This window comes from Thermobia domestica, chromosome 8 (assembly GCF_964235325.1).
Source record: "Thermobia domestica chromosome 8, izTheDome1.hap1.1, whole genome shotgun sequence".
NCBI classification, from domain to species: domain Eukaryota; kingdom Metazoa; phylum Arthropoda; class Insecta; order Zygentoma; family Lepismatidae; genus Thermobia; species Thermobia domestica.
In genome coordinates this window covers 247760362-247774840 of record NC_137461.1, presented here as the reverse complement: position 1 = coordinate 247774840, position 14479 = coordinate 247760362, and positions in this window count along the sequence as shown.

Genomic DNA, 14479 nt, shown 5'->3' with positions numbered 1-14479 from the left:
TAGAACAAGCAACAATTGTAACTGGCTAATAGTGTGGATGGATGGTGAAAGTGAAACGGTATGTATGTGGTTAGCGCATTCAACTTTTATTCTGCGGATCGGGGCTCAAATCCCCGATAGGTCCATTTTTTCAAAGGTTTCAATTTCAATTTCAATGCATACTCAAAAGGGAGGGTACCACAAGTTGTCGCTAAAATCTGATTGCCACATAGCACATCTGATAGAGGATCATGAGAAATGAACATTACCAAATTTAAGGTGCTATGGACCAGAAGGATAGGAGCTAGGGGGCTTCAAAATTTGAGTATCCAAAAAATTATATCATGGAATTATGTACGTTTAAAGTAAAAATCTTGAAAACCGTTAGAACAATCAAAACGAAAGTTGCACAATATAATGAGAACAAAATGCTCCATTGACAACCATAAACAGAGTTGCCATATGATAAGTAGTGTTGTCAAATCAGCATAAAATATTTTATTATAAATAGCACCATATACAAATGTGCACAGATTTAAAATGCACTATTATCACTAAACATAACAGTGAAGTGTAGTGTACACTGTTGTATTTTCTGTCAAGCAAGTTTATGCATGTTTTCCGCGCGATAGTATCTTGCGCCTTGCCGCTATGAAAATAAAATACTACACATTGCCCCCATATCATTTCGCCAGTAGCTTCCAATTTGCTCATCAGTTAAAACAATATCCCTGCGCATCGTGGCGAAAAATATATTTGCATTTTTGTGCATTCTACGAAAAAAGCAGTGAAAACAATAAAATCGAAACAAGGAAAAAAATACAATGCGATGTAAAGTGCTTTGACTCTTACGACAAGTCACTCAATGTAGCGTTTCCGTCACAAGCAGGTTTTGATGGTGTAATCTGTAACACCGAGGGCTAATGTTCATGCGGCCCTTAGATCGATTCCCCCTAAAGGCATATATACTTTTTTTACAATATATATTTTTTTTTTTAACTGTCCAGTCATTCGAGAAAAGGAAATTATGTAGAAACACAACATTTCACTTTTGTATTCACATTATCGCGAAGAAATATGATTATTTCTTGCACTTCAAACCGTAGACAATAAGATAGTGAATAATGTTTTTCGGTCTGTTTATAAACAATGTCCAGTGTGTTGTCGTCGGCAGAGCTCTACACTGTAGGTCTTAAAGTCGCAAGTTTGGGTGGAAAACATGTGTCCATTTATTAAGCTATTGATAGGAACAGAAGAGTTTATGTAAGATTCTTTTTAGGTTTACACAAGAACGTAATAATATTATTACATTTATGGATTGACAGATAGAATTATTATTTTAGGAAAACAAAAAACGGAGTATGTGTTAGCTGGTAGCATTAATGAATTTTGTTTCGCCCTTCTTCTACATAGCTTGAGTTGATTTTGAGTTTAACGCCCTTCTAAGCAGCAATGCTATATGAGATGGGATTTACTGATTAACGTGGAATCCGAAACATATGAGCTCCTGCCGGGAATCAAACCCGAATCTTTTGCTAGATAGGAAGGTGAGGTGACACCTAGAATAGAATCCTTCTTGTGATTAGAGTTGTAAGTTCGATCACTAATTATAATTTGCGTTATTCCTTTAACGCTTTATCAACGTTACATGTAGCGTTGAAGCTAATAATAACTTGTTAGCGAAATCACGTGTAAAATTTGAAGACCGAGTTGGGTATGTAAATTCGCACACAGATCGAGTTAATGAAGCCAGAGTAATGTGCGTATGTCTTTTGAATAAAGAAATAGTTTCTCTGCTTTGGTCATCCTCCCTCGTAGAGTAATCGATAGCAAGGTAGTCTGAAGATCATGTAATCCACGGATGGATTCCCGCGCAGCGCAGAACCATTTTGTTTCTTCGGCACAAGTAGAAAAGGAAAAAACAAACGAATCGAGGCGCACGAAGTTTAGAGCTAATAAGAAAGACCGAAACAAAGGTATGGGTCATTACGTGATTTGTTTAGAAAAAAAAAACAATAAAATGGAGGAAAGTTCTTCTGTCTGGGTCTAGAAATAGAGCATAAATAAAAGAAGAAACTACACTTCTGTCCAGAATTTCCGTCGCATGTCTTTCAGAATTATATAAATAGAAATAACTCTCTTTTCTTATGTTCCGACTATTCCGAATAAATGTTTTAGTTTAGCAATGTTTCGTTAAAGTTTAGTCATACGTTAATTACCGTTTCAAATATTTGTAAGTTTTCCCTTCCGGTTAGGATAATGATTAAAAATGAAGTTTCCTCTTTTTATAAAATTGTTCATAATTGTAATACTTTATTTAAAGGACGTAATTCTGTATTATTTGGAAATATTAAAATAAACTAGAATGGAGACGATAGTACTAAGCAACATTATTAGAAGAAAACATTGTTGTTTAAGAAATTGACAGAATCAATTTTTTTTTAAATAGGAAGCGTAGGCTATGCGATTCGAACTGATGATCGTGGATAAAAACAAAACTTTTAGGAAGCGTGCCCTAACTATCTACTCTACGAAGGTATATGAAGGATTATTATCTTAGTAAACGCTTATTAGAAAACCACTGCCACAAACTGCCTGATCGCTTTGCATATTATGTGGTTTATTTCCTTTCATTTGTTTGTTTACGTATAAAATGTTTAATATCTATTATTATTAGAGCTGTGCAATATGTATAGTAACTAACATTATGAAAGATTTACGTTGTATTTCTAATAAAGCATAAAATTCCCTCTCTCTCTGTAAGTTTCGCCGCTTGTTTGCCACGCTTAGGAAAATGGTACTTAGAATTTGGAGATGAGTTTCGGAGATTTCTTTTATTGATTATAGCTTCTTCTATAATATTTTACAGAGTGGTTTCCTTTTTCTGCATATTTTTACGAAGACATTCAACGCTTCCTATCATAAGAAAGATAGTAATTTCTATTTATGTAATTTTGAAAGACATGCATCAGACATTGTGGACAGAAGTGTAGTTTCTTCTTTTTTATATACCCCATTTTTGGACACAGACAAAACAACTTTCCTCCATTTTATTGTTTTTTTAAACAAATCACGTAATGACCCATGCCTTTGGTTCAGTCTAACTTATTAGCTGTAACCTTTTCATCTGTGAAGTTGTTACGCCCACCTAACGAATTTTCCTTTTTGTTATCCAGATGGTGAGTTTATCGTTAGTTTACTTTAGTTTTGCTAAAATTATCGTTAGTTTCGGAAAAATAAAATTTTATTCATAAAATAAATGGGCAGGCCAACTTCACGGTCCCCACCCACAAATGAATTTCAAAACTTTTTCTTATCACATTGTTAGCTTACGTTAGTTTTGCTAAACCTATCGTTAGTTTCGCACAAATATCGATTTTATTCTAGAAATAAAGTTCCCCGCCAACTGCTAATTAGCCCGCCCATATTGAATTCACATAAGTTTCCAACTCATACCGTTAGTTTATCGTTAGTTTACGTTAGTTTTGATAAATTAACGTTTGTTTCGCAAAAATGACGATTTTATTTGAGTAATAATTTGACAAGCCAACTTCACGGTTCCACACCCACAAACAAATTTCAAATTTTTTTAATACCGCATGGTTAGTTTATCATTAGTTTACGTCAGTTTTGCTAAAACTATCGTTAGTTTCGTAAAATAACTATTTTATTCCAGAAATAAATGGGCAGACAAACTTCAAGGTTTCCCACCCACAAACGAATTTCAAAAAAATTTCATATCACATTGTTAGTTTATCGTTATTTTACGTTAGTTTTGCTAAGACTATCGTTAATTTCGCAAAAATAACGATTTTATTCTAGAAATAAAGTGCCCACCAACTATGAATTAGCCCGGCCATATTGAATTCTCATAAAATTCCAACTCATATCGTTAGTTTACGTTTGTTTAGCAAAAATAACGATTTGATTCTAGAAATAAAAGTTCCTCCCAAATGCAAAGTTAGCCCGCCCATAAAGAATTATCATAAATTTCCATCTCACGTCGTTAGTTTATCCTTAAATTAAGTTAATTTTGCCATAACTATCTTTAGTTTCGCAAAAATAACGATTTTATTAAAAAAAAACTAAATGTTCACGGTTCCCCACCCACAAACAAATTTCAAATTTCTTTCACTCATATCGTTAGTTTATCGTTAGCTTTGATAAAACTATCATTACTTTAACAAAATTAATGATTTTGTTCGAGAAATAATATCCTCGCCAAATGTAAAGTTAGTCCGCCGGTAAAGAATTGTCATACGTTTCCAACTCATATCGTTAGTTCACGATAGTTTTGATAAAACTGTCGTTAGTTTCGCAAAACTAACGATTTTATTCGAAAAATAATTTTTCCCTTCCAGTGTGTAATTAGCCCAACCAAAAAGTTTACCCATAAGTTTTCATATTGTATTGGTAGTTTATCGTTAGTTTTGCTAAAACTGTCGTTAGTTTCGCAAAAATTACTATTTTATTCGAGAAATAAAGTTTTCTTGCTAAGTGTTAAATTTGCCTACCGATAAACAATTTAAAAAAAACTTCCATCTCATATCATTAGTTTTGCTAAAGCTACCGTTAATTTCGCAAGAAGAACAGTTTCCAGAAATGAAGTCTCCCGCCAACTTTGAAGTTAGCCTTCTCATAGAAAATGTCCATAAATGTCTACATCAAATCGTTAGTTTATTGTTAATTTCCACTTGTTTTGCTAAACCTGTCGCTAGGTTCCCAAAAATAAGACTTTTATTGGAGAAATAATGATTCCCGTCATATCTGAAGTTAACCCGCAATTTCATTTTCAGAGAAGTGCGCTAGAAAGGGACAGGCTTGCCTAATCTTAGAAAATTACGTATTTCTATTCACACTACTAACTTCAATTACGCAGACGGGCCAAAATATATTTACTAGAGGCTAGCAAGTGGCCCGCAGGTACTACTTTTCTATGTAACGAAGTGTTGTAAATAGGGTAACCGGAGAATAATTTTAGAAAAAAACTTGCTTTCTACCAAGCCTGTCAGAAGCTATTTTGACGTTTCATCCTATAATTATAATTTTCATAATAAGTGTAATTTAACAGTTGATTTGTCCTAAGCGTTTCTCCCCCAATTTTAGCATTAAAAGACAAATATTACATTACAGTCTCGCCAATAAAAATGGAATAACTAAGCGGACTTTTTCGCGAGACTAGTTTTCGAAACGAGTCGACATTTGTGTTTACCTACAACTAGTGCTGTAGGTGATGGGTGGCTGGAACTCTGCACAGTTGCCAACTCCATATATTAAAATTACCGCATACTTCTCATTTCTGTATAACAGACGAATCTCTAGAAATATCATCCTTGTATCATAAGTTTCTTATTCTCCCTTGTACATCCATTTCGCTATATAATTCATTTCATACTTTTACGAGTTCTACTTATTACAGAAAGTTATTTACTTTTTTGTTTACTGAGAGCAATAAGAAATTTTAATCCATGTTCATTCTGAAATATTTAATTATTTAATTTATTATAACATGTTTTTATCTGTATTTATTGACAAAAGTATACTCTGATTTCTTTGGACGAGCTGGATAGATGTTAGAGGCTGTGGAAACTAGTTTCTAATGTCAAGGTGATAGCAAGTTCCAAAAGTTGTATAGATACCAGCGAAACTAACGATAGTTCTAGCAAACCTAACGTAAATTAACGATAAACTAATGATACGATGTGAAAGAACTTTGAAATTTCTTTCTGGGTGGGGAACCTTTAGTTATTGAATAAAATCGTCATTTTTGCGAAACTAACGATAGTTTTTGTGAAACTAACCTAAACTAGAAATATACTAACAATATGAGGTGGAAGTTTTTAAGATTCTTTAGGGACTGGTTAACTTTTCATTTGGCGCGAATTTTTATTTCTCGAATAAAATCGTTATTCTGGCAAAACGAACGTTAATTTTACCAAAACTAACGATAAACTAACGATATGAGTTGGAAGTTTATGAGAATCCAATATGGGCGGGCTAATTCGCAGTTGGCGGGGAACTTTATTTCTAGAATAAAATCGTAATTGTTGCGAAACTAACGATAGATTTAGCAAAACTAATGATAAGCTAACGATGAGATATGAAGAACTTTTGAAATTCGTTTGTGGGTGGGGAACCGTGAAGTTGGCGTGCCCATTTATTTCTCAAATAAAATTGTTGTTTTTGCATAATTAACGATAGTTTTAGTAAAATTAACGTAAACTAACGATGTGAGATGGAAATTTATGACAATCCTTTATGGGCGGACTAACTTTGCATTAGGCAGGATCTTTTATTTCTAGAATGAAATCGTTATTTTTGCAAAACAAACGTTAATTTTCGCAAAACTAACGTAACGTTAAACTAACAATATGAGTTGGAAAATGAAATGAAATGAAATCTGTGAGTTCTACGTCCCACGGTTATGCCGGTTAGGCTAAAGGAGACGGTGATGATGAGTAATGAATGAAATGGTGGAATGAAGAAAGTGGGAGGAAACGGGAGAACCCCGAGAAAACCCACGCACACGGTGAATATGAGTTGGAATTCTATGAGAATTCGATATGGGCGGGCTAATTCACAGTTGGCGAGAAACTTTATTTCTCGAATAAAATAGTTATTTTTGCGAAACTAACGATAGTTTTAGCAAAACTAATGCAGACTAACTATAAACTAACAACGTGATGGATAAAAGCTTTGGAAGTCATTTGCGGGTGGGAAACCGTGAAGTTGGTTTGCCCATTTGTTTCTCGAATAAAATCGTTATTTTTTCGAAACTAACGATAATTTTACCAAAACTAACGTAAACTAACGATGTGGATAAGAAAAAGAAAATTCGTTATGGGGGCGGGACAACTTCACAGACGTCAAAACTTCATGCGTCTCGATTCGTTTGTTTTTTTTCCTTTTCTACTTGTGCTGAAGAAACAAAATGGTTCTGCGTGCGCGGGAAGACATCCGTGTACTACAAGATCTTCAGTTCTTGCTATCGAATACTCTACGAGGGAGGATGGCCAGAGCAGAGAAACTATTTCTTTGTTCAAGAGACATACGCACATTACTCTGGCTTCATTACCTCGATCTGTGTGCGAATTTTCATACCCAACTCGGTCTTCAAATTTTACACGTGATTTCGCTAACAAGTTATTATTAGCTTCAACGTGCAACGTTGATAAAGCATTAAGCGAATAACGCAAATTACAAATAGTTATCGAACTTACAACTCTAATCACAAGAAGGATTTTATTCAAAGTATCACCTCACCTTCCTATCTAGCAAAAGATCTGGGTTCGATTCCCGGCTGTTCATGTGTTTCTGATTCCACGTTAATAAGTAGGTCCCATCTCATACAACCTTGCTGCTTAAAGGGACTTTAAACTCAAAATCAACTCAACCTATGTAGAAGTAGGGCGAAATAAAATTCATTAATACTACCAGCTAACACATATTTATAACCATTTTTTTTGTTCTCTTAAATAATAATTCTATCTGTCAATCCATACATGTAATAATATTATTACGTTTATGTGTATACCTAAAAAGAACCTGATATAAACTATAGCTCTTCTGTTCCTATCAATGTGTCTTTTTCCTTCCATCTTTTGTCATTTTAATAATAATAATAATAATAATAATAATAATAATAATAATAATAATAATAATAATAATAATAATAATAATAATAATAATAAATCTACTGTGTAGAGCTCTGCCGACGACAACACACTGGACATTGTTTATAAAAAGACCGAAAAACATCATTCACTAACTTATTGTCTACGGTTTGGACAGGAAGATATGATCATATTTCATCGCGATAATGTGAATACAGAAGGGAAATGTTGTGTTTTTACACAATTTCCTTTTCTCAAATAACTGGATAGTTTTTAAACAACTTCTATTGTCGTAAAAAAAATAAAATATGTGTCTTCAGGGAGAATCGATCTGAGGACCTCGTGAACTTAAGCCCACGATGTTACCGATTACACCATCAAGACCTGCTTGCAAGGAAACCGCTACATTGAGTGATTTGTCGAAATAGTCCAAGCACTATACATCGCATGTATTTTTTTCCTTGTTTCGATTTTATTGTTTTCACTGCTTTTTTCGTAGAATGCACAAAAATGCAAATATATTTTTCGCCACGATGCGCAGGGATATTGTTTTAACTGATGAGCAAATTGGAAGCTACTGCCGAAATGATATGGGGGCAACGTGTAGTATTTTATTTTCATAGCGGCAAGGGGCAACATACTATCCCGCGGAAAACATTCATATACTTGCTTGACAGAGAATACAACAGTGTACCACTACACTTCACTGTTATGTTTAGTGATAATAGTGCATTTTAAATCTGTGCACATTTGTATATGGTGCTATTTATAATAAAATATTTTATGCTGATTTGGCAACACCACTTCTCCTATGGCAACTCTGTTTATGGTTGTCGATGGATCATTTTGTTCTCATAATATTGTGCAACTTTTGTTTTGATTGTTTTAACGGTTTTCAAGATATTTACTTTAAACGTACATAATTCCATGATATAATTTTTTGAATATCCAAATTTTGAAGCCCCCTAGCTCCTATTAACACAATACCAGAATGACTTTTATTCATGATACTGTCAGTTACAGGGTAGCTATTGGCCGCCATTTTGGAAAATGGCCGCTAATATTGCAATTTTTGAGACCATTTGTTAACAAGGGAGTTGCATGATTACATCTCTGTGGACTTGGTGTACTATACATTTTTTGATGCTACACAATACCAGAATGGCTTTTATCCATGATACCGTCAGTTACAGGGTAGCTAATGGCAACCATATTGGAAAATGGCCGCTAATATTGCAATTTTTGAGACCATTTGTTAACAAGGGAGTTGCATGATTACATCTCTGTGGACTTGGTGTACTATACATTGTTTGATGCTACACAATACAAGAATGGCTTTAATCCATGATACTGTCAGTTACAGGGTAGCTAATGGCCATCATATTGGAAAATGGCCGCTAATATTGCAATTTTTGAGACCATTTGTTAACAAGAGAGTTGCATGATTACATCTTTGTGGACTTGGTGTACTATACATTGTTTGATGCTGCACAATACCAGAATGGCTTTTATCCATGATACTGTCAGTTACAGAGTAGCTAATGACCGCCATATTGGAAAATGGCCGCTAATATTACACTTATTTTATTTTTCCTTGTTGATAGTTACCCAAATTAACGGAATAAAATTAACAAAAGTTATTGATCTTAAAATGTTCTGAAAATAATATTGAAGAAACTATAAATAAAGACACACATGGAACAAAAGGTACAACGATGTTCACAAAAGACCTGCAGCAGTTGAAAGATACTATTTAAACTCTGGTATGAGAGCAGCATTTCTTCACATGGTTCGTGAAAAAACAAGCTGCAATTCTTCTTCAGGACAATCTGTGCTACATCCAGATCTTTCTTTTCCTAGGATCCAAAAAGATGAACGTGATGTTTCAGCGTTACAAAACCTGATGACCAATGAATGGATAAATCCGTTTGAAAAAATAGATATGATCAATTTATCTACTGAAGCTGTGCCAACTCCAGGCATTGTCAAAGACATGGTCACAGCACATGAAGTAGGCCAAAAAGCTTATGAAAAATTCAAGAAAGATCATCTGTCTGAAAACTCAAAACCAGAAGAATTTTTCAAGCCTCTCAAGAAGCAGTAACTGAAGACGTTCTCTGATTTGAAAAAGAAAGAGAGTGTGAAGATGAATAACACAGAGTTCGTTTTCCCCTCTGGGACCTCTTCCATGGTCTTTGGCTACTCGTAATGGTTCGATTCGAAAAACTGCTAAGTCCACACTGATGGAAGTCCTGACCAAAGACTTTGCAACTGATGGGCAAATTCCTAGTGACGCAGTTTGATGGAATGTGTCTTGTTCAAAAGCTGCCTCAGGGACTACAAACATTTGGCGAAGTAGCTGACAAGCTCTTTTCGAGAATATTACAAGAATCCGTGTCTTCTCAGACAATTTACGTTGTCTTTGATACGTACAGACAAGTGTCTATAAAAAGTAACGAACGAAACCATCGAGCTGTCGGTGATTCTATAAAAGTGAAACATATAACTCCTGCCCATTCAGTCCGAAACTGAAAGCAGTTTTTATCTGATGACGAGAACAAAAAAGAACTTATACGTTTCATTTGTAAAGAGTGGCAGGGCGTGCAGTATCTCAATCAGCTGAATACACGAGTTATGTATGTTACTTGTGAAGAAAAGTGCCATAAAATTACAAGCAAACTGGCACAAGAAGCGCCTGAGTTGACATGTTTCCAAGAAGAGGTGGATACTCGACTTCTTCTTCACGTACAACATGCTCTTTTTTCGGGATTTAGAAAGATAATTATTAACTCCGTTGACACAGATGTTGCTGTTATTACACTATTTGCTATAGAAGAACAGTTGAAAAAGTACAAGGAATCAATATTTCTAAAATGTGGATCTAGTGACAGAGTAAAGTACTACAACATGAGAGATGAATGCTTTTCTAGGTCAAGAAGTGTGTAAAGTATTGCCCGGACTTCATTCATTTACTGGGTGCGATTCAGTAAGTGCATTTGCAGGCAAGGAGAAATCTGCAGCCTACAAGATAATGACTCAAAATTCTAGACTCAGAACCGCTTTAAGTATTCTTGGAACTCAAGCTGAAATACCAGAGGAAACAAAGAAGCAGCTTGAGTTCTTTGTTTGCCAGCTCTACTCTAGACAGCAAAAGTTCGCTGACATCAATGAATTGCGTTACAGCATATTTTCTGCTAAAAAGGGTTCAGTTGAAACTCATAGAATTTCTCCATGTCGGAACATGCTCTATTAACATATAAGAAGAGCAAACTACCAAGCCCTCGTTTGGAAGAAATGTCTACAAGCTGATCCAGAGCTTCCATCCCCAGTGGACCATGACTGAATTTCTACAACGGAGAGTGAGGGAAGATCTTGTCTGGGAGTACAATGGATGGACTCTCCTGCCCCTGAAGCTGTTTTGGAACTGATGTCATGTTCTTGCCCAAGAAAATGTGCCATGCCTTCATGTGTGTGCCTTTCCAACAGCCTCAGATGTATAGACATGTGCAAAATACAGACCAGTTCCAACTATGAAAAAGTCACTGATTTCGACGCTGGACTGTCATCTGATGACGACAGCAGTGAAGATGAAGACTAACATGAATAATTTTTGAAGAAACTTATTAGTACAAATGTTAAATACTTCAGAAATATGTATCTCGGTAAAATATTTCCAGGGAAAATAACAAGTGTTACAATTTAAAACAAGGCCGTTTCTCCTTTAATCGCAAATATCTCCTAATCGATTGGTTCTAATAGAAAATATTACTGAACAAAATATGTGCAAAATTTTATCCTCTTCAATTTCATTCCTCTTCATTTTCTCGAAAAGAGGAACCATTTATGAGATAAATGCGCAAAACCTCGTAAATGTAGAGACATGGCAGCCATTTTTCAATATGGCGGCTTTAAGCTACCACAAATTTCAGGGTATCATCATTTGATGAACACCTTGGACCACTGTGAATACAAAAAGATATATATCATCAAGTCCTTAGAGATGAAACCAAAAACCTATTTTTTGGATTCTGGCTCAACGACTATATCCTTCTGGTCCATAGCACCTTAAATTTGGTAATGTTCATTTCTCATGATGCTCTATCAGATGTGCTATGTGGCAATCAGATTTTAGCGTCAACTTGTGGGAACCTCCCGTGTCAGTGTAACAAACAAAATCTCCTCTCCAGAAAGGAAAGATGTTGGAAATTGGAGAATTGGAGAAGGTCTGCCAGTGGAGGCAATGATTTACAAACTTATTTCGAGTTGTTGTTCTAGATTTGATATTTTCGCCTACTTTCAAGCATTTTTTGATTCATGCGTAGTGAGTATTTTTATTTCTCGGAACATCCAATATATAATGAAATAATTTATTATATGCACAGTACTATTGAGATTAATACAGGGTTTCATTGGACAACATGATCCAAACCATAGAGATTCATCTTACAATGGAGAAAAGTTTCGTTGGTTACTTGGTTTACAATTTTACCTACATAGACACCTGGATCAGGGCTAGTAACTGCTATTAGTGCACAGAAAAGTCTCGTGTAAATTGGATTGCATCTGTCCAGGCGTTTTGCAAAGTGCAAATTATCTGGACCCCAAGTAATAGAATTAGAGCACTTAGGAGGGAGATACTTTGGTGGTGACTGTACACTTAAAAGAATAATATCACACCACCGACCCTTAAGAGTAATAAAAGAAAGTCTATTAGTAATAAATTCGACGCGTTTAGTTGCTGATATTATTCGTTTGTGAACGAAAAACCCTGTTCTTAATTGGTTGCATTTTATTTCCTTCGCCGTAAAAGAACATAAAATTTCCGGAATTCACAGATCCATTTCCTTCCAACCTAACTTTCTGAACCCCTACTAGTGCCATCCTGTATTTCTCTAGCTCATTCATTACGGATTTTAACTACCTGCCCTATAAAGACTTCTAATATTCCATGTTCCAAATCTCATGTCAATTTTCTTTTGCTAAAGATGTTTCTTTTGCAAAGTTATCAGTTCCGTTCCAAGGCTTCTGTGAGAGTTTCTGAACACATACCTGTTTTTTACATGTAATATTTTTAAATAGTCATATCATTTTAATGTATAATATCTTTTGTCCTTACAAACATTCAGTAAATATAATCATCGCTAACTTCAGTCTACACACTTTCTTTGTAAGATATCAAGGGTGACTTATTGATAAGGTGTCAGTATTATAAGGACATTTTTAATAAGGGCAAGTGTAAACTGACATTTTTTTAACATAGGCCGAAAGTATACATGCCTATGAGAGATGACGCGAAATATGGAAGGCGCTAATAGAAATGATGAATATGACTTCGCAACTTGTCATCAGGTTTTCTTTATATTACGATATCCTTCCACACCAAGCCCCGTTAAGCTTTTTCTTTTATCTTATGACTTAATTTTTAGGACTTTTTTTTTTCAAAAATCTTGTTTGAAGGGAATTTGGCCTATAATTTTTTCGTCTTTTGATGATTGACACATGGAAAGGAACAAGACGGCGAAAGAAATTTTCTTGTACCTTACGTGACATAAAGTTTGAGCCTTTTGAAAAACTTTGGGGCTCACTGTAACCAAAAGCCCCCGCTGTTTCTTTTTCTTACGTTCCAGCCGATCTGCACCAGATATAGGGGTGAAACAATTTGTACCTCATGACGTGATCTTTCATGTGCTAGCTTCCTGTGCAATACTAACTCCAAAAGATAGATATATATATATATTTTTAATTTTGTTCCCTTCGTGTAACGTTTCTTTTTTCTCGGTAGTGGTAAACACAACATTCGAAACATTCTGCTCGATCGCCTGAAGGCAATACAAGAAACAGCATCAAGCAAGCAAGGGCTACCTCTCTTAGAACGATTGGGTGCTCCCAAGTTTCAAGCTACGTCTTATCAACAAAATGCAAAGTTGAGTAACAGTTGCGAGACAGGTGCAATTATTCCGGTGCAGTTACCGGGGTATAAAATCATATGATAGCACAATAACATTTTACGTTTCACTTTTAGATAGTAGTTTCTGTGAATCGAAGCAAAATTGAAAAATCTATTATTAACAATAGTCAGGGCAGGCTTTAAGCCGATTGGACCGATTGCTCCTAAGGGGGCCCCGCGCTATCACCGTCTACTCTACCCTCCAGTCTAACCTACTCTCTAGTAACGTTTTAACAACGTATTGGGCCGGAGAGCAAACACGTGTGTTGTGGTCCCTATGACTAAATTTTGTTCCTAGTACATGTACTTAACACATGGCATTCTGCTAGCGGGGTCCCCGGCCAAGTGGTCATGGTACCGTTAAGACGACACTGCTACTCTCGGTTTTCAAGTACAAAACATATTCAAGTACAGGCACATCCATGGAATCCACAAGGGAGGATATGGCCTCTCCCTAACAAGCAAATGAGTGGTTTGTATTAAGTTACCGGGCATAGGCAAATATTTTCTGAATTTAATGCTTCAGTAGTTTCTTTATTTTTTACGCGTACAACTTCTGTTGTAAAAATAGATATTACGTCCAGGGAGTATTCTGCACACACCCCAACACCCTAACACTCTCCCAAATTTCCCTACACACGCCCCTTCGCGTGAAAATGTTGTTTTCTTTGACTTTGTGTAAAACTGTATTGTATATCATTATTCTGGGTGCTCATCTTCTTTTATTTTGAACACCCACTAAGTAAAAGTTCCTGGCGTTCTTACTGATTATACTATATGATACTACCGTGAATACCTAGATGGTATCAAATAAATCAGCCTCATTTCATTGCATATTCTTTTTCTTATTATAGCTATATTAAAAATACAAAACCAGAGGACAAATTTTGCCCTTTCCTGCAAAAAAAACTGTGGATGTATTATTTGTTTAAAGTCAAGT